The sequence below is a fragment of the Heptranchias perlo genome, chromosome 7, assembly GCF_035084215.1.
Source record: "Heptranchias perlo isolate sHepPer1 chromosome 7, sHepPer1.hap1, whole genome shotgun sequence".
Lineage (NCBI taxonomy): Eukaryota > Metazoa > Chordata > Chondrichthyes > Hexanchiformes > Hexanchidae > Heptranchias > Heptranchias perlo.
Window position 1 is genome coordinate 78,362,640 of NC_090331.1, and position 23,600 is coordinate 78,386,239.

At 44.0% G+C, this 23,600-nt stretch overlaps 1 protein-coding gene across 1 annotated transcript in view; it reads right to left on the minus strand.

Moving 5' to 3' along the window:
- The window catches only part of LOC137323889 (aryl hydrocarbon receptor-like), a 181,548-nt gene that overhangs the window by 104,298 nt on the left and 53,650 nt on the right, over positions 1-23,600 (minus strand). The window lies entirely within an intron of this gene.

Genomic DNA, 23,600 nt, shown 5'->3' on the forward strand with positions numbered 1-23,600 from the left:
AATGCACGATCCCATTACCAGTGCAGCATGCCAGAAAGTGACTCACAGCTCCCCCTATAATCTGCCTGAAATGCTAATCTGTCCTTTATTTTTTTCTTGATTTATAGAAATAGTAAAAGGTAGATAGTACGATATACTGCAAACTAACTATTTTGAGAAAGCTTATATATAACCTGATGCAAGAAATCAAAGTACTGCCAACGTTGGTCACCTTTTCTGCTTTATTGTGTATATGTGCTCACAAGCAGCCACACGATAGATAAGGTTAAGGGGTGGCCATTCAGCCTATCCCCGTTCATCCACTCAGAAAGGCCTCAGAGTACCTCTCATCACAGCATCCAGCTATTTAAAGAATTCCACGGTTTCTGCCTCTACTACCCTATCCGGAATTCCATTCCCTGTGTTGATCACTCTTCATATGAAGTCCAACTTCTTGACACTGCTTCTAAATTTGCCTTTCATGAGTTTCAATCTGTGCCCCCTTGTCATACGCTCATAGGATTTTACAGCACAGAAGGAGACCATTCTGTCCATCGCGCCTGGTGCCAGAGCTCTGAAAGAGCAATCCACTCAGTCCCATTCCCCTGCCCGTTTAAATTTTTCTTTTTAAAATATTTATCCACTTTCCTTTTAAGAGCTATTGTGGATTCTGCATGCACCATTGTTTCTGGCAGAGCAATCGATGTCTCAACAACCCTTTGCATTAAAAACCTCTCCCATTATTCCTTGGGTGATGATCTTGCATTTATGCCACCTGGATAACAATTCATTAACCGGTGGAAATTGTTTTTCTGTCTTTATCTTACTGAATTCTTCATTAATTTGAGCATCATCAGAACTTCCCTTAACCTTCTTTGTTAAAGAGCCCTACTTTCTCTAGTCTTTCCTTGTAATTAAAGCCCTTCATCCCTAGCATCATCTCAGCAAAAGGAGGGCGTCCAAAAGTGGACAAAATACTCTAACTGCGGCCTAACCAATAACACATATAGGTTTAGTGTTCTTTCTTTGCTTTCGTACTCTATACCATATTTACAAAATCTAGCATCCCTTATGCTCTTCTTTTAAATCAACTTCTCTTCCCATTTTTGAAGATTTGTGTATCTGAACCCTTAAATCTCTCTGCTGTTGGAATGGGTTATTGTACCGACCTTTCAACTTTGTGGCTTGTTATCTAGTGAATAATCATTCAGTGGAGAGAAAGAGAGATGGATACCGTTTCTGCTGCACACTGCCTGGAATAGCTCAAAACAAATCAGCAGCAACACAGTTCTCACGTACGAGATCAAATCTAACGGTATTCACACGTCTGGGAAACCGCAACTATGCAGGTGTGATGGTCCCATCAGGAACCATACGAGTGGTTTTCATTACTTTTCAGAGGCATGTCATCTGGTCAGTTTCAGGGAAGAGGGAGTATCCCCTAACTGGACTCAATCAGCCTAGAATTTCCTGCAACTTAATGGATTCTGAGAATTGATTGTCAATTTAATTTTCATCAAAATATAAGAAAAACCTGGGTGAAATTAGTACCAGATTTGAAAGCAGTTTGAAAGCTCCTGGCTTAAATGGTCCAAACTAATTTCACTAAGGATCCTTAATAACTGTCGGACTCAGGGACTCATCATCCTATCTCCTGAGCGAGAGTCAAACCAAAGTTGAGAAACCTCTCCCATTGTTCTCTGGGTGATGATCTTACAGTTTTTACAATTATGCCACCTAGTCTTTCCTTGTAACTAAAGCCTTTCATCCCCGGTATAACAGAAAATCTCAGCATCCTCTTCAAAGCCATCACATCCTTCCGAAAGGAGGGTATCCAAAACTGGACACAATAGTCTAAACCTATACACGTCATTGGTTAGGCCACAGTTAGTGTTAATTCTTTGCATTTGTACTCTATACCGTATCTACAAAATCTAGCATCCCATATGCTTTTCTTTTAAATCAACTTGTCCTCCTATTTTTGAAGATGTGTATCTGAACCCTTAAGTCTCTCTACTTCTCTCAAAGTTTTATGGTTAATGTATATTTCCTCTCATTCTTCCTCCAACTGTATCACCTTATATTCCACAGCATTGAATTTCACTTGACATCTATCTGCCCAATTTACTAATCTACTATGTCCTCCTGAAGTTACTTATAGTCCTCTTCACACTACATATTTGCATGTCATCTAGAATTTCTGATACTGTGCCCCTTATACGCATGTTCAGATCATTTATTTTTATATTAAGAGAAGCCTTGGTACCAACACTGACCCCTGGGGGACACCATGGTCTATATCCCTCCCTTTCAAAAAACATTCATGAACCACGACTGTTTTCTATCTTTTAACCAACTTCCTATCGATGATATCACATTCTCTTTAACACTACGTGTTTTTGTTTGTCCTATTGTCATGGTTTAGTTGTTTATAGACTTATCTTTCCTGCATCATTTATGATCTGACATTCTTCAATTAAGTTATCTCTCAGCCACCTCCTCTTTTTTTTAATATAGGCACAAAAGCCAATGATCCCAATATTTACAGTGAGGTGAGGAAGGTGTGGAAGAGGCAGAAAACGGCCAAAGAAATCGGCATGGCCGGGGACGTGGAGGTCCTGTCGAACTTAACGGCGGGGCCTTGTTAACATTTTTTAGTTCCGTTTCCCACCTGGCAGCCAGCCAAATGGACAGCCTGGAATTCCAGCCCTCTTAGAATCTTACATGTTTCAATGAGATCACCTCTCATTCTTCTAAACTCCATAGAATATAGGCCCATTCTACTCAATCTCTCCTCATAGGCCAACCCTCTCATCCCAGGAATCAATCTAGTGAAGCTTTGTTGCACCGCATCTAAGGCGAGTATATCCTTCCTTAGGTAAGGAGACGAAACTGTACACAGTACTCCAGGTGTGGTCTCACCAAATCCCTATACAATTGCAGCAAGACTTTCTTATTCCCCTTACAGCTGCCTCTCCCCGCTCCGTGACGTCGTGCCCCCCTCCTCCTCCCTGCAGCACACGCTTAGGGGTGACCAGAAACAGGGCAGGCTGGTGGAGGGAGAGAGAGAGACTGAGCAGGGAGAGGTATGGCATTGGGCTGGGCAGGAAGAGGGTGAACAGAGATTAGGGGGAAGGAGATTGGGACTCTACGGGTGGGCAGTCAGGAGATTTGGGCTCGGGGCATGGGGAGGGAGAGAGTGATGGTGGACTGGGATCGGGGAGTTGAGGATAGGGTGACAGGGAGAGGGTGGCAGAGACTGGGGTCGAGGAGAGGGTGACATGGACTGAGGGTCAGGGGAGACTGGGAAATGCAGGTCCAGGATGGGGGTTCGGGGAGAGAGCGAGACTAGGGACTGGGGGCCAAGAGATTGGGGCTCGGATAGATTTAAGGTGATTGGCAAAAGAACCAAAGGTGACATGAGAAAAAACGTTTTTACACAGCGAGTGGTTAGGATCTGGAATGCACTGCCTGAGGGGGTGGTGGAGGCAGATTCAATCATGGCTTTCAAAAGGGAACTGGATAAGTACCTCAAAGGAAAAAATGTGCAGGGCTACAGAGAAAGGGCGGGGAGTGGGACTAGCTGAATTGATCTTGCACAAAGCCGACGCGGACTCGATGGGCCAAATGGCCTCCTTCCATGCTGTAACCTTTCTATGATTCTATGGGAGGAGAGGGGGAAACTGGGGACTGGGAGACGGGGGGGGGTTTGGGGTTTGGGCAGGTGGATGTGGTGCCTAGCATTTCCTGTAGAGCCGGGAGCAGCAGCAGCAACGTGGCGAGTGGGTTTGGCGCTGAGGGAGGAGCAGTCAGTAAAGGGGTGAGTGAAACCCTTCACCCTTACACTGGGTAAATAGTGAAAGATTGTGTCCACCAGTGGACGAATGGGGAACAAGGAATGGAGACTGAGAATTCCCACTGCAAGCAGGGAGTTGCACCCCTTAATTTTACATTACAAGCTCCAAGCACCGCCGCTCACGCTGGGCTGGGCTGGAAGAGGGGAGCAGCGCACAGTACCACTACAGCCCTAGCCTCACTCCGTCTCCTCTCTCGGGGCAACAAACCCCTTTCCTGACACACCCATCTCACCTGTCGGCTCCTTTCTCCAGGAAACAAACCTCTTTCCTGACACACCCATCTCACCTTTTTTTTTAATTCGTTCATGGGATGTGGGCGTCGCTGGTGAGGCCGGCATTTATCGCCCATCCCTAATTGCCATTGAGAAGGTGGTGGTGAGCCGCCTTCTTGAACCGCTGCAGTCCGTGTGGTGAAGGTTCTCCCATAGTGCTGTTAGGAAGGGAGTTCCACGATTTTGACCCAGCGACGATGAAGGAACGGCGATATATTTCCAAGTCGGGATGGTGTGCGACTTGGAGGGGAATGTGCAGGTGGTGTTGTTCCCATGTGCCTGCTGCCCTTGTCCTTCTAGGTGGTAGAGGTGCTGTCGAAGAAGCCTTGGCAAGTTGCTGCAGTGCATCCTGTGGATGGTACACACTGCAGCCACGGTGCGCCGGTGGTGAAGGGAGTGAATGTTTAGGGTGGTGGATGGGGTGCCAATCAAGTGGGCTGCTTTGTCCTGGATGGTGTCGAGCTTCTTGAGTGCTGTTGGAGCTGCACTCATTCAGGCAAGTGGAGAGTATTCCATCACACTCCTGACTTGTGCCTTGCAGATGGTGGAAAGGCTTTGGGGAGTCAGGAGGTGAGTCACTCGCCGCAGAATACCCAGCCTCTGACCTGCTCTTGTAGCCACAGTATTTATATGGTTGGTCCAGTTAAGTTTCTGGTCAATGGTGACCCCCAGGATGCTGATGGTGGGGGATTCGGCGATGGTAATGCCGTTGAATGTCAAGGAGAGGTGGTTAGACTCTCTCTTGTTGGAGATGGTCATTGCCTGGCACGAATGTTACTTGCCACTTATCAGCCCAAGCCTGGATGTTGTCCAGGTCTTGCTGCATGCGGGCTCGGACTGCTTCTTTATTTGAGGGGTTGCGAATGGAACTAAACACTGTGCAATCATCAGCGAACATCCTCATTTCTGACCTTATGATGGAGGGAAGGTCATTGATGAAGCAGCTGAAGATGGTTAGGCCTAGGACACTGCCCTGAGGAACTCCTGCAGCAATGTCCTGGTGCTGAGATGATTGGCCTCCAACAACCACTATCATCTTCCTTTGTGCTAGGTATGACTCCAGCCACTGGAGAGTTTTCCCCCCGATTCCCATGGACTTCAATTTTACTAGGGCTCCTTGGTGCCACACTCGGTCAAATGCTGCCTTGATGTCAAGGGCAGTCACTCTCACTTCACCTCTGGAATTCAGCTCTTTTGTCTATGTTTGGACCAAGGCTGTAATGAGGTTTGGAGCCGAGTGGTCCTGGCGGAACCTAAACTGAGCATTGGTGAGCAGGTTATTGATGAGTAAGTGCCGCTTGATAGCACTGTCGACGACACCTTCCATCACTTTGCTGATGATCGAGAGTAGACTGACGGGGCGGTAATTGGATTTGTCCTGCTTTTTGTGGACAGGACATACCTGGGCAATTTTCCACATTGTCGGGTAGATGCCAGTGTTGTAGCTGTACTGGAACAGCTTGGCTAGAGGCGCAGCTAGTTCTGTCGGCTCCTCTCTCGGGGAAACAAACCCCTTTTCTGACACCTCCATCTCACCTGTCGTCTCCTCTCTCAGGGAAACAAACCCCTTTCTTGACACCCCCATCTCACCTGTCGGCTCCTCTCTTGAGATATCTCAGAATTTGTAGCCGGAGCCAGAGTTCCAATCAGCAGTATAGGGAACAGCTGAACAATGGGGTTTGAGGGGTAGACCGTCTGTCCTGGTGGCTAGGATTATTTTTCTAAATTATTTTTGAGCAACAATATTTGCAATAATTTCTTGAAGAGCATATCACTCCTCCATGTATTCCTTTGTTTTTAAATGATTTTAAATGTTTTACAGAATGATAGCAAGATGGATTGAGTATCTTTATCAAATATGTAAATAGTGAATCGATTTGGTTTTTAACTCTTACGTATGACAATGCTGCATAGCCTGCTTAGAAAGTCAAATTAACCTTGGTTCTGGTTAGGTCCAGTTGTCAATTTTTTTTTGGAGTAAGTGATAAAATCTGTATTCCACAGTGAAGTAGCAAGGTATCGTACAATATGTCGGAGTAGCAACACACTAAACTCCTAGGCGCTTCCCTTTTTTGTTTGATTTGGAGGAGCAAGAAAGGGAAAGGGCCCGCTTGGGAAACTATGTTTGACTTAGAAAAGTGTAGCATTATGCACGTGAGCAGATCAAATGTCGAATATACTTACACTACACGGAATAGAATTTACAGCACAGAAATAGGCCATTTGGCCTATGCCGGCATTTATGCTCCACTCGGGGCTCCTCCCATTCTAATTACTTCATCTCACCCTATCAGCATATCCTTCCATTCCTTTCTCCCTTATGTACTTATCTAGCCTCCCCTTAAATTCATCAATGCAATTCCCCATAACTACTCCCTTGTGGTAGTGAGTTCCACATTCTCACCACTCTCTGGGTAAAGAAGTTCCTCCTGAATTCCCTATTGGATTTATTAGTGACTATTTTATATTTATGGCCCCCAGTTTTGGACTCACCCACATGTGGAAACATGTCTACCCTATCGAACTCCTTCATAATTTTAAAGACCTTTATCAAGTCACCCCTCTGCCTTTTTTCTACAGAAAAGAGCCCCAGCCTGTTCAGCCTTTCCTGATAGTTATAGCCTCAGTTCTGGTATCATCCACATAAATCTTTTTTGCACTTTGTCAGGTGCTTCTATACACTTGTTGTAATATGGAGACCAGAACCAAGTGTGGTCTAACTAAAGTTCTATATAAGTTTAACATAACTCCTCAGCTTTTCAATTCTATTCCTCTAGAAAAGAACCCCACTGCTTTGCACTTTTTATGGCTTTGTTAACCTGCATGGCTACTTTTAATGATTTGTGAATCTGTACCCCTAGATTCCTTTGCACCTCTACTCCATTTAGACTCTTATTTCCCAAGGAGTAGGTGGCATCCTTATTCTTCCTACCAAAATGCACCACCTCACACTCATCTATATTGAAATTTATTTGCCATTTACACGCTCATTCTGCAAGATGTTAACGTCTTCTTGTATTTTGTTGCAGTCCTCCTCAGTATTAACTATACCCCCCAATTTGGTATTCTCTGCAATTTTGATATTGTACTTCCGATTCCCAAGTCTGAATCATTTATGTAAATGGTGAACAACCGTGGTCCCAGCACTGATCGTTGTGGAACACCACCTCCCATCTTTTGCCAGTCTGAGTAACAGACTTAAAGCCAGTGGCAAAAGAAAGATCTGTATGTTTCAGTGCATCACTCTCCAAAGGTTCACAACCAATGGCGTGAAGCTACAGCTAAAGCAAATAGGGTTCTAGTTGCATTGACAGGACAACTGACTACAAAACAAAGCATACCATTTTGTCCTTGTACAAGACCTTGGTTAGGCTTCAGATAGAATACTGTATCCACTTTTGGACTCCTCACATGGTGAGGGATATTGAGGCTTTGGAAAGGTTGCACAGGAGGGCAAGACTGATTCCCAGTTTAAAACACTTTAGCTACCCAGATAGCTGCAAAGATTTGGGTCTGTACACTTTAGAAAAGTATAGACTCAGAGGCGATTTGATCGAGGTTTATAAAATAATGAAGGAACTAGATTGATTTGATGTGGATCAATTTTTCAACTGGATAGGTTAGGGAGCACCAAGGGTCATGCTTACAAATTATGTAAGAGCAGAACTAGATTGTGTGTTAGTCGGTTCTTCTTTTCCCAGAGAATAGTGGATCTGTGGAACAGGTTGCTGGCTCAATTCACTGTATTTCTTCGAGAGAGAGAGCTGGACCTGTTTCTGGCTGGAGCGGAGATCACCTCGTACAAAAAGGTAGGTACTCTGTAATGTAAGTCAGGGTCAATGTGGTCGCCTGGACTAGTTTCAATCACCTGAAGGGGTCGGAGAGGAATTTTCCAGATCTCCCCTCCCCTTATTGGCCTGGGTTTTTATCTGGTTTTTTTGCCTCTCCCAGGAGATTACACGGCTCCAGGTGGGTAGGGAGTATCTGTATCATGATGCATAGGGCATCACAGCTATATAGGACAGGCTAGATGAACCAGTTGGTCTTTTCCTGTCCATCTTTTTTGTATGTTGTTCCCTTTTGCTTATCTAGTTGGAGTGCATTGTATGACTGTATGTGGGAAATTGTTTTATTAGCATATATTTAAATTGATTTTATTCAAATTAAACTCTTGTGCACTTTATGTAGAAGCACCTTAGTCCCATCAAGTGATCGTAGCATCAGCTTGTAATTGCACAAAAGGGACTCTGACCGATTTCCTGATCTCTCATATTCTATAGCAGCGGGAAGTATACCCCCTATCTATGTCTCCATACATTGCACTGTGTGGATCTTTTAGGATCTATCACTTATAACAGACATGCTCATCACAAGTCCTTTGGATAAAGAAGGCCCTTTCACACATTTAATCTCATCCTTCCAGAATACAGCAGATATCTGCATATAATCAGACAAAAAACAAAAAAGAAAACCTTACTCTTAACATTCTAGACAGACACTGAATGTAGGAACAGGAGTAGGCCGTTTAGCCCCTTGAGCCTGTTCCACCATTCAATTATACAACACCAAGTTATAGTCCAGCAATTTTATTTTAAATTCACAAGCTTTCGGAGATTTTCTCCTTCCTCAGGCCTGAGGAAGGAGAAAATCTCCGAAAGCTTGTGAATTTAAAATAAAATTGCTGGACTATAACTTGGTGTTGTAAAATTGTTTACAATTGTCAACCTCAGTCCATCACCGGCATCTCCACATCACCATTCAATTAGATCAGTGCTTATCTGTACCTCAACTCCATTTACCCACCTTTGTTCCATACTCCTTGATACCCTTACCCAACAAAAATCTAATGATCTCAGCCTTCAAAGCTCCAATTGACCCAGCATCCACAGCTTTTTCAGGGCCAAGTTCCAGATTTGCACTACCCTAGCTTTTAGTGATGTGTGTGTGGACACCCTTTGCTCCTCCATAGCTCCTAGTTTCTCACCATTAGGAAAACATTCTTATTTGTCTTTCTCACATCCAAAGTAGATGACACTCTCACACCTGCCCACATTAAACACCATTTGTTATAGTTTTGCCCATTCACTTAATCTGTCTATATCCCTTTGTAACTTACTGCTCCCAACTACACAACTTACTGATGCCTCCTAACTGAGTGTCATCTGCAAATCTGGATATTCAGCTCTCTATTCCTTCATCCAAGTCATGAATATACGTGGCAAAAAACTGATGAGTTTAGATTTATTTGGAAATGCAGGTACAAGCCATTGTTTCACTCCATTCAATACCGTATGGTCATTTGGCATCTTCAGTGACACCTTGTTAACAACATCTTGCATTTATTTAGCGCCTTTAACGCAATGTTTCACAGAGGTGTAATCAGACAAAAATGGATGCCAAGCCAAAGGAGGAGCTATTAGGAGTGACCAAAGGCATGGACAGATGTTTTTTAGGGGGGGGGGGGGGAGCCTTAAAGGAGGAGAGGGAGGTGGAGAGGTTTAGGGAGGAAATTCCACCACTTGGAACTCAAAGAGCTCTACTGTAAAGGCTGCACAGCATTAGTAATAGGTTTGTGCCCGATTAGCAAATTCCAAGAATAGCAGCAAAGACAGTAACCTTCTGCTCATCAGTAATTCATTGCTTTCACCAACTGAGCTATTGAGCAAACTTAAAATTAGTATACCCTGGCTCTAAGAAACTGTAATGAAAATGAAGCATTTTTATTTAGTCTTATTGGTGGGAAATCCAGCCCTACGAGTATATAAAGGCTGTCCACTAAATAATAATTCTGAATAGAGGTTGTGTCCATTTATTGTTTGGATTTGAGGAGTTGATTAGTTTAATCTCTACCATAAATACTATTACATTATATTCATTCTATTCTATATACACTTGCTCATCTATTGTTCAATAAATTTGCTTCATATTTGAAGTCTGAAACAAGGTCTGATGTTGTGATGCCTATTACCTTTCAAAGATAAAGTTCCTTTGGAGACAAAGGGTTGGTACAGTAGCTGAAGCAAGTTGCAGGAAGGTTTTCTGTTTGTTAACCTAGGCTCGCCAGAAACTTAACACTGTTATCAGGGCCAGTGTAAATACTGTAGACAGGTAAGATTTACTGGCGAGAACAATTTATAATACAGAAAACAAAGTATCTAGAATAAGAGGGGTGGAAAAGACAAAAAAAAACTTAACATCAACATCATCTATAATCTGGTGGTACAGTACATATAACCTATCAAACAAATCATGCAGCGTGTCAGTGGATGGGGGTGCGGGGGGGCTACAGGAGAAAACAGAACTGCTATGTATGCAGGAATATGATCGTGCACTGCAGGTACGGGAGGATGAAGAAGATGGAAAGGCTGTGGTTTTGGTCAGAGGTTTGAAGGTTGATGAGCAGCCTGTCACACTGTGCAGCCCCCACCCAATGCATCTCACGGCCTGCAATCTGTATCTTAAATGTATTCTTTCCTCTGTAGCCAAAACACACAGACAAGCCCTTGTAAAAGCATTTTCTCATACATGTCTTGTACAGCTCGAGAAGAGTGAAAATGGATCCAGCCATACTCAATTATTTAAGCCATGACTCTTTCCCCACCCCCCCCCCCCCATTACACTGCCGTATTGCTGCGACTACAGGTCTTAAAAGCTTCAAGCATGAACGTTTCCCTTCTTCCCCTTCCAGTTTTCGCCCTCCTACTCTCGAGGCACCGACTGACGATGGGGCGCAGTCTGACACCTCATTCTGGCCATTCTTCACACGTGAATTTAGATGTCACCCTTCACCCCCCCCCACCCCCACCCCACCCACAACCACCACACACCTTTCTGTGAGGGTCATTGGATGATAAATGTCAACTCTGTTCAGTTGATAACACTCTCGTCTCGGTGACAGATGGTTGTGGGTTCAAGCCCCACTTAAGGACGTAATCTAGGTCGATATCTCAATGGAGTACCTGAGGAAGTGCAGCATTGTCAAAGTCTTTCAGGTGAGAGGCTAAACTGAGGCCCCTTCTGCTTGTTCAGCTGGATCTAAAAGATCCCATGGCACTATTTGAAAAACAGCATGAGTGTTCTCCTTGTCCCAGCCAACATTAGTCCCTCAACCTACAATACCAAAAAGATATTGTTTGTAGGATCTAGCCACGCACAAATCGGCTGCCGCATTTGCCTACATAACGAATGACTGCATTTCAAAAGTAATTCATCGACTGTGAAGCATTTTTGGATGTTGCTGCCCTGTGGGTCTTAGTGCAAAACCAGGCAGTGCCTTTAGCCATCTGGCCAGTTGATACGACTGCTTTCTAAATAGCGGAACGTTGAGAAACAACATGGGCTTCATTATTTCAGTTCAGTTCAGAGCGCCTCTCATGGAACTAGCCTTGGTGTCAGCCATGGCTCAGTGGTAGCACTCTTGCCTCAGTCAGAAATTTGTGGGTTCAAGCCCCACTTCAGAGACTTGAACATAAAATCTGGGCTGACACTCCAGTGCAGTACTGAGGGAGTGCTGCACTGTTGGGGGGTGCCGTCTTTCGGATGAGACATTAAGTCGATGCTCTGTCTGCCCTCTCAGATAGACATAAAAGATTCCATGGCACTATTTGAAGAGGAGCAGGGACATTCTCCCTGGTGCCCTGACCAATATTTATCCCTCAAACAGCATCACTAGAACAAATTATCTGGTCATTATCACATTGCTGTTTGTGGAATCTTGCTGTGCACAAATTGACTGTCACATTTCCTACATTACGACAGTGACTACACTTTTTTTTTTATTCGTTCACGGGATGTGGGCATCGCTGGCGAGGCCAGCATTTATTGCCCATCCCTAATTGTCCTCGAGAAGGTGGTGGTGAGCCGCCTTCTTGAACTGCTGCAGTCCGTGTGGTGAAGGTTCTCCCACAGTGCTGTTACGAAGGGAGTTCCAGGATTTTGACCCAGCGACGATGAAGGAACGCCGATATATTTCCAAGTCGGGATGGTGTGTGACTTGGAGGGGAACGTGCAGGTGGTGTTGTTCCCATGTGCCCGCTGCTCTAGTCCTTTTAGGTGGTAGAGGTCGCGGGTTTGGGAGGTGCTGTCGAAGAAGCCTTGGCGAGTTGCTGCAGTGCATCCTGTGGATGGTACACACTGCAGCCACAGTGCGCCGGTGGTGAAGGGAGTGAATGTTTAGGGTGGTGGATGGGGTGCCAATCAAGCGGGCTGCTTTGTCCTGGATGGTATCGAGCTTCTGGAGTGTTGTTGGAGCTGCACTCATCCAGGCAAGTGAAGAGTATTCCATCACACTCCTGACTTGTGCCTTGTAGATGGTGGAAAGGTTTTGGGGAGTCAGGAGGTGAGTCACCCGCCTCAGAATACCCAGCCTCTGACCTGCTCTTATGGCCACAGTATTTATATGGCTGGTCCAGTTAAGTTTCTGGTCAATGGTGACCCCCAGGATGTTAATGGTGGGGGATTCAGTGATGGTAATGCCATTGAATGTCAAGGGGAGGTGGTTAGACTCTCTCTTGTTGGAGATGGTCATTGCCTGGCACTTGTCTGGCGCGAATGTTACTTGCCACTTATCAGCCCAAGCCTGGATGTTGTCCAGGTTTTGCTGCATGCGGGCACGGGCTGCTTCATTTAAAAGTACTTCATTGACTGTAAAACATTTTGGGATGTACTGAGGTCATGAAAGGTCCTATATAAATACAAATTCTTTCTTTCTTTCTTTTCCCAATGCAAAACTAACACAGCAATTGATTTTAGTATATAAAGCAGCAAAAAGAGAAGCACGTCCAATGATATCAAACAAACATCTGGAAGTGAATGACATTGATGTGAAATTATTTATTCTAATAAACCACGATGGCTGGATTCCAAATTTGAATCTGATTTGCCTGCCATTCATAAAATGGCTACAGCCTTAGGAGACGTGTGATAACAGAGTGCTATACCACTTTCTCCCAAGACTATCCTCAACAGCTGCACAATAAATCACACCATTCAAATTTTGGAACAGCACAAAATTAACTTTAATGATGCCAACCATGAAATGGTGAAGTGAGGTTAATTACAAAAGTAACAAGACTATCCTTAAAAACAGCAAATCAACAGTGATCTCAGCTGGGGAGGTGGGAGGGAGCGCTGACTGCTTCATTGGATTAGGTTAGGAGGTCATCTCCTGTTGGACCTAGGTTCAAATCCAGCCCAAGCTGCTGGCGGAGAAGTCTCTTCTGTCCGCTGGCTGTAAAATTAGTCTGTCCAGTCTCAACCCAGGTCCTAATGGCCATGGGCCCACAGCACTGGGTTAGCAATCTCACTCAGTGGGAAGTGGAAAAATTCACTCTGGTACAGTAGGTAGTTCGCACATGAAGAGGAAGGTAATATACACTGTTGGGACTGTGTAGAGTTAGCCTGACCCTGCAACTGACCCATGATATCTGCGTCCTGTAAATGCTCGATGGCAACCCTGGACGCACAATGTGGGAAAAAAAGGTTTCCTTTCCGAGCACTGACGTCCTTCACCTTCATGAGAATAAAGTTCATCCAAAAAAAGTGGTGGTGGGGGGGTGGGGGGGTGGGGGGGGGGGGGGGGGGGGGGGGGGGGGAGTGTCCCTTTTAAGAACCCATTCTCAGCAATCTCAAAGACGTGCCGTTGCTTTCCACTGGCCAGAGTTGGCTTTAAGTGACAGTGAAACCCTGTGTGAGCATTGCTGCCATCTCAGTTGGTCGGTTTCCTCTATCATCTGCTAGACAGATGGGGCTTGTTGACAGATCAAATTACGCTGCTGCTATCTCCCACATGGCCCTTGAACATTACAGTGATTTATACAGTCAACAACAACAGACCTAACTGGGCTGACTGGCAGCAGTAGCACGGTAATATCATGTATATAAAAGGCACATAGTCTCTGCCTGTACACAATACTAAACATTTTATACACAAGGCATGCTTTGTTCCTGTTGTATTCCTGTTAGTCACAGTAATAGTCCAGAGTGCTACAGTGTGAGTTACTTGGTACAGCAGCACCGCACCATGTGTCATTTACTACAATGATACTCCAACGTTGCTGGTGCCAGCTGTCAGGAACTTACTGTTCATACCTCTGACCGATTTTCACCAGCAAGTGCTGTTATATCTCTACGAAAACATGACCTGCATAGCATTTCCCCATGTCTCTTCTCTGGTCCCCCAGGTCCCGAGTCTTGCTGGGGGACGGTCCCCTGGGTTCAGACCGCCCTCCAGTACCAAGTGACTATTCTTCGTGAATCGACCCAGACAGTGATGGTCAGCAGGTTATTGAACTGCAGGGGGCATCACAGCCAAACCTGTGTCTGTTCCTCATCAGACATCCATATTTTACTGACTAGCTGGAAGCACGGTTGCTACTTTAACTGCTTCCGAAGTCCAGGGTCCAAAGGCCAATTCTAGCAACTCCGACACTACTGCCCCAGCTGAGATCAGCTAACTCAACACAGTCAGGAGATCGAATGTGAAACCTTCCTGGGGTGCACAGCTGAGTTACAGACCCAGAGTGTATTTACCAACTGAGTCACTAGGGGAGCTCTTTTTGTGCACCATTTAATGACCACTAATTATACAGGACAAAACATATGCGGTCATCATTTCTGCGTGTCTCATACAAATGGAACAATGCTCTGAAAAAGGGAGTACAGAAATAGTGTAATGGCTGCAAACACAGGATGGGCATAAAATACCGTACCCAAGTTTAAAATTAAAATTTCATTAGCTCTTCACTGGCCCTGTCAGAAGGTACACGTGCGGAGGTCAGGTAAGGACAGGGTTGGCTCGGCTGCATTGCTCCCCACAGTGGACTAGCTTGCTGACACTATCTAGCCTCATACACAAAGAATGGTCCCATGGGTGAGGTACTGGAGGGTAGCCAGGATTCGTAGAACTGTATCCCAGCAAGAGTTGGCGTATTCAGCAGAGGAGTGAATTAAAACTGGTTTAAGAAAAAAAGTTTTTAGGTGCAATATAAGTGATCAGACACAGAGGGACAACTGATCTTCAGAAATCTTTTCTGGAGCATCCTGTCCCCTGTCTCATATGAAGATGATTAAAATACGCTGATGAGACCAAGGGACTTCCTTCAACATTTTTACCAGACAAAGGCAGGGAGCCCAATATACCTCCCCCATAAAGGGGCACCATGTTCAGCAAATATTTTTCTCCAGACATTCAATGGGCGGCACTGCGTTCAGTAACACAGCACTGCATCGCTGTCTGCGACGTCAAAGCAACTAAAATGACGTGGCTCTTCTCTCTCCTCAAATACTTCTTACAAATGCGGTGCCCCTTTAATTGCAGCCAGGGGTATAATTTATAGTATAATGGCCACTTGATGCCAATCTTATTCTCGATACATCAGAGAAACGTAACCAGGCAAATCTACAGTCGGCTGTAGCAATTGACCTCAGTGCCCCTCTGGACCAGGAGGAGGGGACGGAGAAGAAAATCATTCAGGGTGTGCACTCCTGAGCAATATCAAGAGACTGCCGCTGGAAAGTGCATGTGTTGATATTCTGCAGGACAGGACTGGGCTCAGCTGTGGTTCCCTCCATGTTTGAATAGCCTGCTAAAAAATCACTCTCTAGGCTCACAGATGAAGAACGGTCACTTAGGCAGGGAACCAGGGAGGCTATAGGTGCCTGTGCAGTGGTACTCAGGAAAGAGCCAACACCTTCAGAAGGATGGAGATAAACTAGAGTCGGGGGAAAGAAAACACAATCTTTCAAGTCAACCACTGCAGTAAACACTCTCTAGAGCAATTCTTCAATCAAAAAATTAGCAGAGTGAACTTTGTTCAGCAAATGCCTTCCTGGAACATCTCACTATAAATAGCAGCATGCAGCCCATCAGCCCACATACTCAGCAGAAGCTGTCACAGCGAATCTGTTCAACCAGCTTAAGTCGAGCTGCAGGACCGATAATGCTATCCTCCTCATTCCACTCACAGTCAGCCCATCCTGTCTGGCTCGTCCTTTCTCGCTTGCGTCTCGGAAACAGAAAAAGCCGTCCAGGGAGTTGCCACTGACCTTTGGAGTAGGACAGTCCATATAGAATGTACAGTCAACAGCACAGATGAATTCAACCAGCATTTAGAATTGAAAACTGCTTTGCAAAAGACCGTTTTAACCCAGATGAAAAAAGGAGACAGCAATTTTACGCTGTGACTATTTAACTCAAGTTCAACTGCCGGGAGTTCATTTTAATGCTCATTAGAAAAGTAGCGCACCGCTTCAACTTGTTATTGGGGAGGCAATGCTCTGCTTCAACTGTAAATAGCACTGAATAAATTACAACGAACAGCACTGTGGGAGAACCTTCACCTCACGGACTGTAGCGGTTCAAGAGAAAGCTCACCACCACTGTCTCAACGGCAACTAGGGATGGGCAATAAATGCTGGCCTTGCCAGCGACGCCACATCCCAAGAATGAATATGAAAAAAATAACAAGCATCACCTCATTCTACCCTCCCCTCTTCCTTTTGTTTTCTAATTCTTGAAATTTGAACAATTCTTCCATAGGGGGACTAACCTATCATGAGACGACAAGTGATGTTAATATTCCATACGCTGACTCATAACACCCAACTAAGACTTGCACTTATGTAGGGCCTTATTCTATCAAAATGCCTCAAGTGTTTCATGGACAGTAAATTACCTTTGACGTGCAGTGACTCCAAGTTAGGGAAACTCCACAGACATTCTGTGCCAGCAATGTCCCACAAACAGCAATTAGATGACCACCAGCTAATTGGTAGTGTCAGATTGAGAGAAGAATGTTGACACAGACACCAGGAGAACTCCCTGTTCTTCTGCAATCAATGCCATGGGATCTTTAACGCCCACCTGAACAATGGTCTAATGTCTTGCCTGGATAATATTGTAAAATCACAAGACCATGGACAATTTGCCCTAAAATGGACTTAACTCCGCTTGCTTAACCTCAAGAAAGTTCTGCATAAATACTTGCTTATTTCCAGAGGTAAACAAGTATTTTTGCAGAACCCATTCACCCATCCTGACACTGTTATTCAAACTGACCAGCTGCCTCCCATACATTTCTCTGAGCCCCAGCAGATCTACTATCATGTCTTGTGCAGGATTTCACCATCTCAGTCTGCATCCATCACCGTAGCCACCAATCCCGTCCCTCAATGTTTATCCAGATGTTTATTTATAAAGAAGTTAATTTATTTAACATTGTGAAGAATGTAAGAGCGGCAATGAGAGCTGTGCCTCAGAACCACAATAGGAAAAAAAAGGTTTCACTGAGGATATCATTACACAGACATCAGCTATGTGGACTGGTCAGTGTCTACCATGAAAACCCATGCCAGACAAAAAAAAAGGGGAAATAAATCACGCCTCCAAGCTTTATGTTTCAAAAAGCAACAAATATAAAAGGAGTAATTTCGCGGCTCTCTCATCCCAGTGTCCTGAACAGTTACATACTTTGATATATCGACCCCTGAATTAGATTGCACTATAACCCACTTCCTTACATTATCAAAGGTGCACCGTCTTCATCCAAAACAAAAAGATGTTGGCCAAATGATTTTTCATAAAGACAGTGTCTCTTTAATCCTGCATTGAGGTTCCATAAATCAATCTGCAAATGTGCTGATATAGGTAAATACACATTATTCAAAAAAAGCTATTTCAAGAACTGGGTTGAATTCCATAATAAAGTAACACACATGTGCAATAAGTTCATGGATTGAAGGCAGCACACATCTGACAGTTAACAATGTTTCACTGTCATTGATTATCATGACCTATAACAATATAACAAAAATAACAAACCCTTAGGCTAAGTGAAGTGTGTGCGCGGCGTGTGTGAGCCTGTGTCTTGTGTGCGTGCGTTGAGAGAGATCATTTGGGCTCCCCCAATACCACATTTATTAAGTGCGCTGTCCAATATAGAACTGAGCCATACCGATTCAATAGGTTCCAGGTTTAACAGTCTGTGCCAAGTTCCTCCTCTCAATCAGCGGCAGATAGGCACTGCAATTGACCTCAGGATCCTTGGGCGTGAGGCAAAACTCACCCCAGCGCCCCACACTCCTGATTATTATCCACCAAACCCTGCTGGAAAATGGGGATCCACGGACACTGGATGAGGGCATCAAATTCAGCTGTGGTACCCTCCGAGGTCAAACAGTCTGCTGGTTGGCACTCAATATCTAAACTCACAGATGTCCACTTGGGCAAAGTGTGAGAGGGCTGTAGTCTCTGCAGCCACAGCTGCACTAACAATTTAAACCTGAGCATATTCAGTTATGACACGTATGGTCTATTTGTGTCACGTTTGAGACTTCATATTCTGTGTATGTATTTAAAATAAAACAAATAGTCTCTGCACTGGAACGCGTCAGGCACCACTCTCAAACATGAAGGAGGACATAGTAAAATATAAGAGTGCGTCCATATTGTATAACACATGAACACTGTCGGCAGCGCAGGACTGCAGTGGGAAACTATGGACCTGATGGTTTGAAAGGGGAAAAAGAAAGATAAAGTCACTTGAGTGAATGTTCTAATACCAGAGGCCTAATGTGCACTTTCACGGCCTCGGGGGTAACAAACTACAATACTGTACATGTAAACATGGGCACTTCAGATGGGCATCTCCACCGCAGTGAGCAGACTTAGAGGCAAAGTTACTGCCTCCAGCAGTGCAAGAGAGTTGTATGGTGCCTTTGTTTGGTCATTAATACAGGGCACTAGCCTGGAGGACTTTTAACTGAGCCCGATAGCATGATGGAGGTAAACTGACATCAGCAGATATACAGTCAGTAACACAGGGTGCCGACTGCGAGGAGTTACTGAGCTTGACAGCGTGAGGAAGTTGCATTAACATCAATAGAAAGAGTCAGGAACACAAGCTGTTTCAGGGATTGCATGAGAATCAGTAACTATCCTTGATGTCCCCTAATGATGTGATCAATGTCAGCACTTACAGAACAAACAACATTTAAGAAATTGATATAAAACAGATAAAAGATTACAAAATAAATGAATTCTTATTAATTTTAATTTAAAGCATGTTGATCAGATGGTCTTTAAGAAAAGGCAAAAAGAAATTAAACACAAGCCCTGGCTTCTTTGGTTTGGTCTCCTCTTTCTGCAGAAACAAATCCAGTTGGCTCTTAAACCCACTTTTGCAATTTGGACATCACTGGTCTTCACTGGTAACTTGGTTTTTATGTCTGTTACCCTCAGATTGAAATATGTTGCCCAAGTCCCTAATGACACAAAAGCTGCCGTCCTTACCGATACGTGACTCCAGTCCCACACCAACGTGGCTGACTTGTAATTGCCCACCACCACCTTCTCAAGGTGACTAGGGATGGGCAATAAATGCCAGCCTTGCCAGCGATGCACACATCCTGAGAATGAATAAAAATTAATGCCATAAAACTTCTAAAGTTAATTACACCATGAAAGCTTGTGTAGACAAACAAACCCTTCTTTATTAGTTTTAAAAGCCATCTGGGTGACACAGGTCCTGTGTATGACCCTTTGTTAAAGATGAGGCTGCAAGGTAAGGGGATTTGGCAGGGGGGGGGAGGTGGGGGGGGGAAAAGAGAGAATGGAAAAGTTGTAAAGCGGAGCTGGCCTGTCTAGAAATCCATGCTTTAGTGACTCAAAGGCCTCTTAAGACATCTACTGACTTTTGGGATGATCGTCAGAAAAGGGGCAAACTATTTTGATACTTGTGTTACTCAGACTGGTTAATTGTATGGAAGGGGTTCCTTTTTGAAATTGAGATATAAAAAAGAGGGATCCAGCAGATGCTCTTTGGTCCATAGTAGTCTGTAGTCAGTACAGTAGCAAAGGTAGCTTCTTCTCTTAGAATCTTTTGTTGGATATAGTTTCTCTTTGTAGTTAAATGATATTCTCATCTTCTATAAGAACTTATACCTAGCAGGTGTAAGAAGGTATCCTTACCAGAGCAAGTAAGACAGTCAGAGTAAGAAGCTGGACAGAGATAAATGTGTCATTTAACTGTACAAGTGTCTGAGATTAAGAAAGGTGAGAGGTGAGCCCAGCTAGCTCAGGTTTCGTAGTCTATGCCGGTGCTTATGCTCCACATGAGCCTCCTCCCACCCTTCTTCATCTAACCCTATCAATATATCCTTCTACTCCTTACTCCCTTATGTGCTTATCTAGCTTCCCCTTAAATTCATCTATGCTAGTCGCTTCAACCACTCCTTGTGGTAGTGGGTTCCACATTCTCACCACACTCTGGCTGAAGAAGTTTCTCCTGAATTCCTTACTGGATTTATTAGTGATTATCTTATATTTATGCCCCATAGTTGTGGTCTCCCCTGCAAGTGGAAACATCTTCTCTACGTCTACCCTATCAAACCCTTTCATAATCTTAAAGACCTCTATCAGGTCACCCCTCAGTCTTCTCTTTAGAGAAAAGAGCCGCAGCCTGTTCAATCTTACCTGACAGGTATAACCTCTCAGTTCTAGTATCAACCTAGTAAATCTTTTTCGCACCTTCTCCAATGCCTCTATATCCATTTTATAATATGAAGTTCACAGTACTCCAAACGTGGTCTAACTAAGGTTTTATATAAGTTTAACATAACTTCTCTGCTTTACAATTCTCTCTCTCTAGAAATGAATCCTAGTGCTTTGTTTGGCCTTATTAATCTGCATCACTACTTTTAGTGATTTGTGTATCTGTACCCCCTGATCTCTCTGCTCTCTACCCCATTTAGACTCTCATTTTCCAAGAAGTATGTGGCCTCCTTATTCTCCCTACCAAAATGTACCACCTCACACTTATCTATACTGAAATGTATTTGCCAATTACACACCCATTCTGCAAGTTTATTAATACCTTCCAGTATTTTGTCTCAGTCCTCCTCAGCATGAAATATGCCTCCCAATTTGGTGTCGTCTGCAAATTTTGAAGTTGTACTTCCGATTCTCAAGTTCAAATTGTTTATGTAAATGGTGAACAAGTGTTCCCAGCAACGACCCTTGTGTAACATTACTTCCCACCTTTTGCCAGTCTGAGTACGAGCTATTCTATAGACTATATCTAATGCTGTTAACTTGTCAGCTTAACTCTAAAATAACCTAATCAATTGTAATAATCTGACAATGATTGCTGCTATAATTAATACTCAACGTCTGTTAATGCTGATTTACAGTGACACACTGAATTGTCAGTGCAATCTGTTACTCATTTGTTAAATAATTGTCCATTGATAATTTGCTATTCAAACAGCTAGATGACCTTGACTAATCTATTGATAGCTATTAAGTGTTCATATGTTTAACTTTAAGTTATGATTGTAAAAACCAATAAATAATTGTTAGTGCATGACTCGTTGTATGACTACTTCTTTGATGGTTTGGCAAGAAAGGATTAATGCATTCACTCAGTAGCTTGTGGGTATCCTAATCGAGGGTTGGGAAGATAATCTAAAATTCGATCCGAAGTGGTTCATGTAAGGCAGTTCAGTGAGCCAACTCTGGCATCATTCACTCCGAGACCTAAACTGGGCAGTAGAACTCCTGTCTAGGCCCCAAGCTCGGGAATTCCCTCCCTGAAATTCTCTCTCCTCCTTTAGGACCTTCTTTAAAACCTACCTCTTTGACCAAGCTTTTGGCCATCTGCTCTAATGTTTATCCTCCTGGGAAGCGCCATGGGACGTTTTACTACTTTAAAGGCACTACATAAGTGCAAGCTGTTGTTGTTGATTCCTTAGTAAGGAGTTATGCGAGGGCTTTAAGGATATGCCGGTTCCTTGGCATATATTTGTCAGGATACCCAATCCCAGCATTCTCACGGGGCAGTGTACTTTTTTTAGCCAGTACGTAGCAAGCCCAACAAGAGAGGGGGCAATTCTGGATTTAGTTTTAGGAAGGTGGAAGGAGTATCAGTGGGAGAGCATTTTGGTGGTAGTGATCATAATTCAGTCAGTTTTAGCATAGTTATGGAAAAGGACAAAGGTAGAACAGGAGTTAAAGTTCTCAATTGGGGAAAAGGCCAATTTTACTAAGCTGAGAAGTGATTTAGCAAAAGTGGACTGGAAACAGCTACTTGAAGGTAAATCACTATCAGAGCAGTGGGAGGCATTCAAGGGGGAGATTCAACGGGTTCAGAGTAAACATGTCCCCACAAATAAAAATGGTGGGACTGCCAAATCTACAGCCCCCTGGATGTCAAGGAGCATACTGGGTAAGGTAAGGCAGAAAAGGAAAGCTAATGTCAGACACCGAGAATTCAATACTACAGAAAGCCTAGAGGAGTATAAAAAGTGCAGGGGTGAAATTAAAAAGGAAATTAGGAAAGCAAAGAGAGGGCATGAAAAAATATTGGCAAGTAAAATCAAGGAAAAGCCTTGTTTTATCAATACATTTACAGCAAGAGGATAACTAAGGAAAGAGTAGGGCCTATTAGAGACCAAAAAGGTAATCTATGTGTGGAGGCGCAAGATGTTGGTATAGTTCTTCATGAATACTTTGCGTCTGTCTTCACAAAAGAGAGGGATGATGCAGACATTGAAGTTAAGGAGGAGGAATGTGAAATATTGGATGGGACAAACTTAGTGAGAGAGGAAGTATTAAGGGGATTAGCATCTTTGAAAGTAAATAAATCACCAGGGCTGGATAAAATGTATCCCTGGCTGTTAAAAGAAGCAAGGGAAGAAATTTTACAATTCTCACTGGATACAGACATGGTGCCGGAGGATTGGAAGACTGCTAACGTTGTACCATGGTTTAAAAAGGGAGCGAGGGATAGACGAGTAATTACAGGCTAATCAGTTTAACCTGGGTGGTGGGCAAATTACTGGAATCAATTCTGAGGGACAGGATAAACCGTCACTTAGAAAGGCACAGATTAATCAAGGACAGACATGGATTTGTTACGGGACGGTCGTGTCTGACTAATTGATTGAATTTTTCGAGGAGGTAACAAGGAGGGTTGATGAGGGTAGTGCATTTGATGTAGTCTACATGGATTTTAGCACGGCTTTTGACAAGATCCCACATGGCAGACTGGTCAAAAAAGTACAAGCCCGTGGGATCCAAGGGAGAGTGGCAAGTTGGATCCAAAATTGGCTCAGTGGCAGGAAGCAAAGGGTAATGGTCGACGGGTGTTTTTGTGATTGGAAGGCTGTTTCCAGTGGGGTTCCGCAGGACTCAGTACTAGGTCCCTTGCTTTTTGTGATATGTATTGATGATTTGGAGTTAAATGTAGGGGGCATGATTAAGAAGTTTGAAGATGATACAAAAATTGGCTATGTGGTTGATGGTGAGGACGAAAGTTTTAGACTGCAGGAAGGTATCAATGGACTGGTCAGGTGGGCAGAAAAGTGGCAAATGGAATTCAATCTGGAGAAGTGTGCGGTAATGCATTTGGGGAGGGCAAACAAGGCAAGGGAGTACACAATAAATGGGAGGATACTAAAAGGTGTAGAGGAAGTGAGGGACCTTGGAGTTCATGTC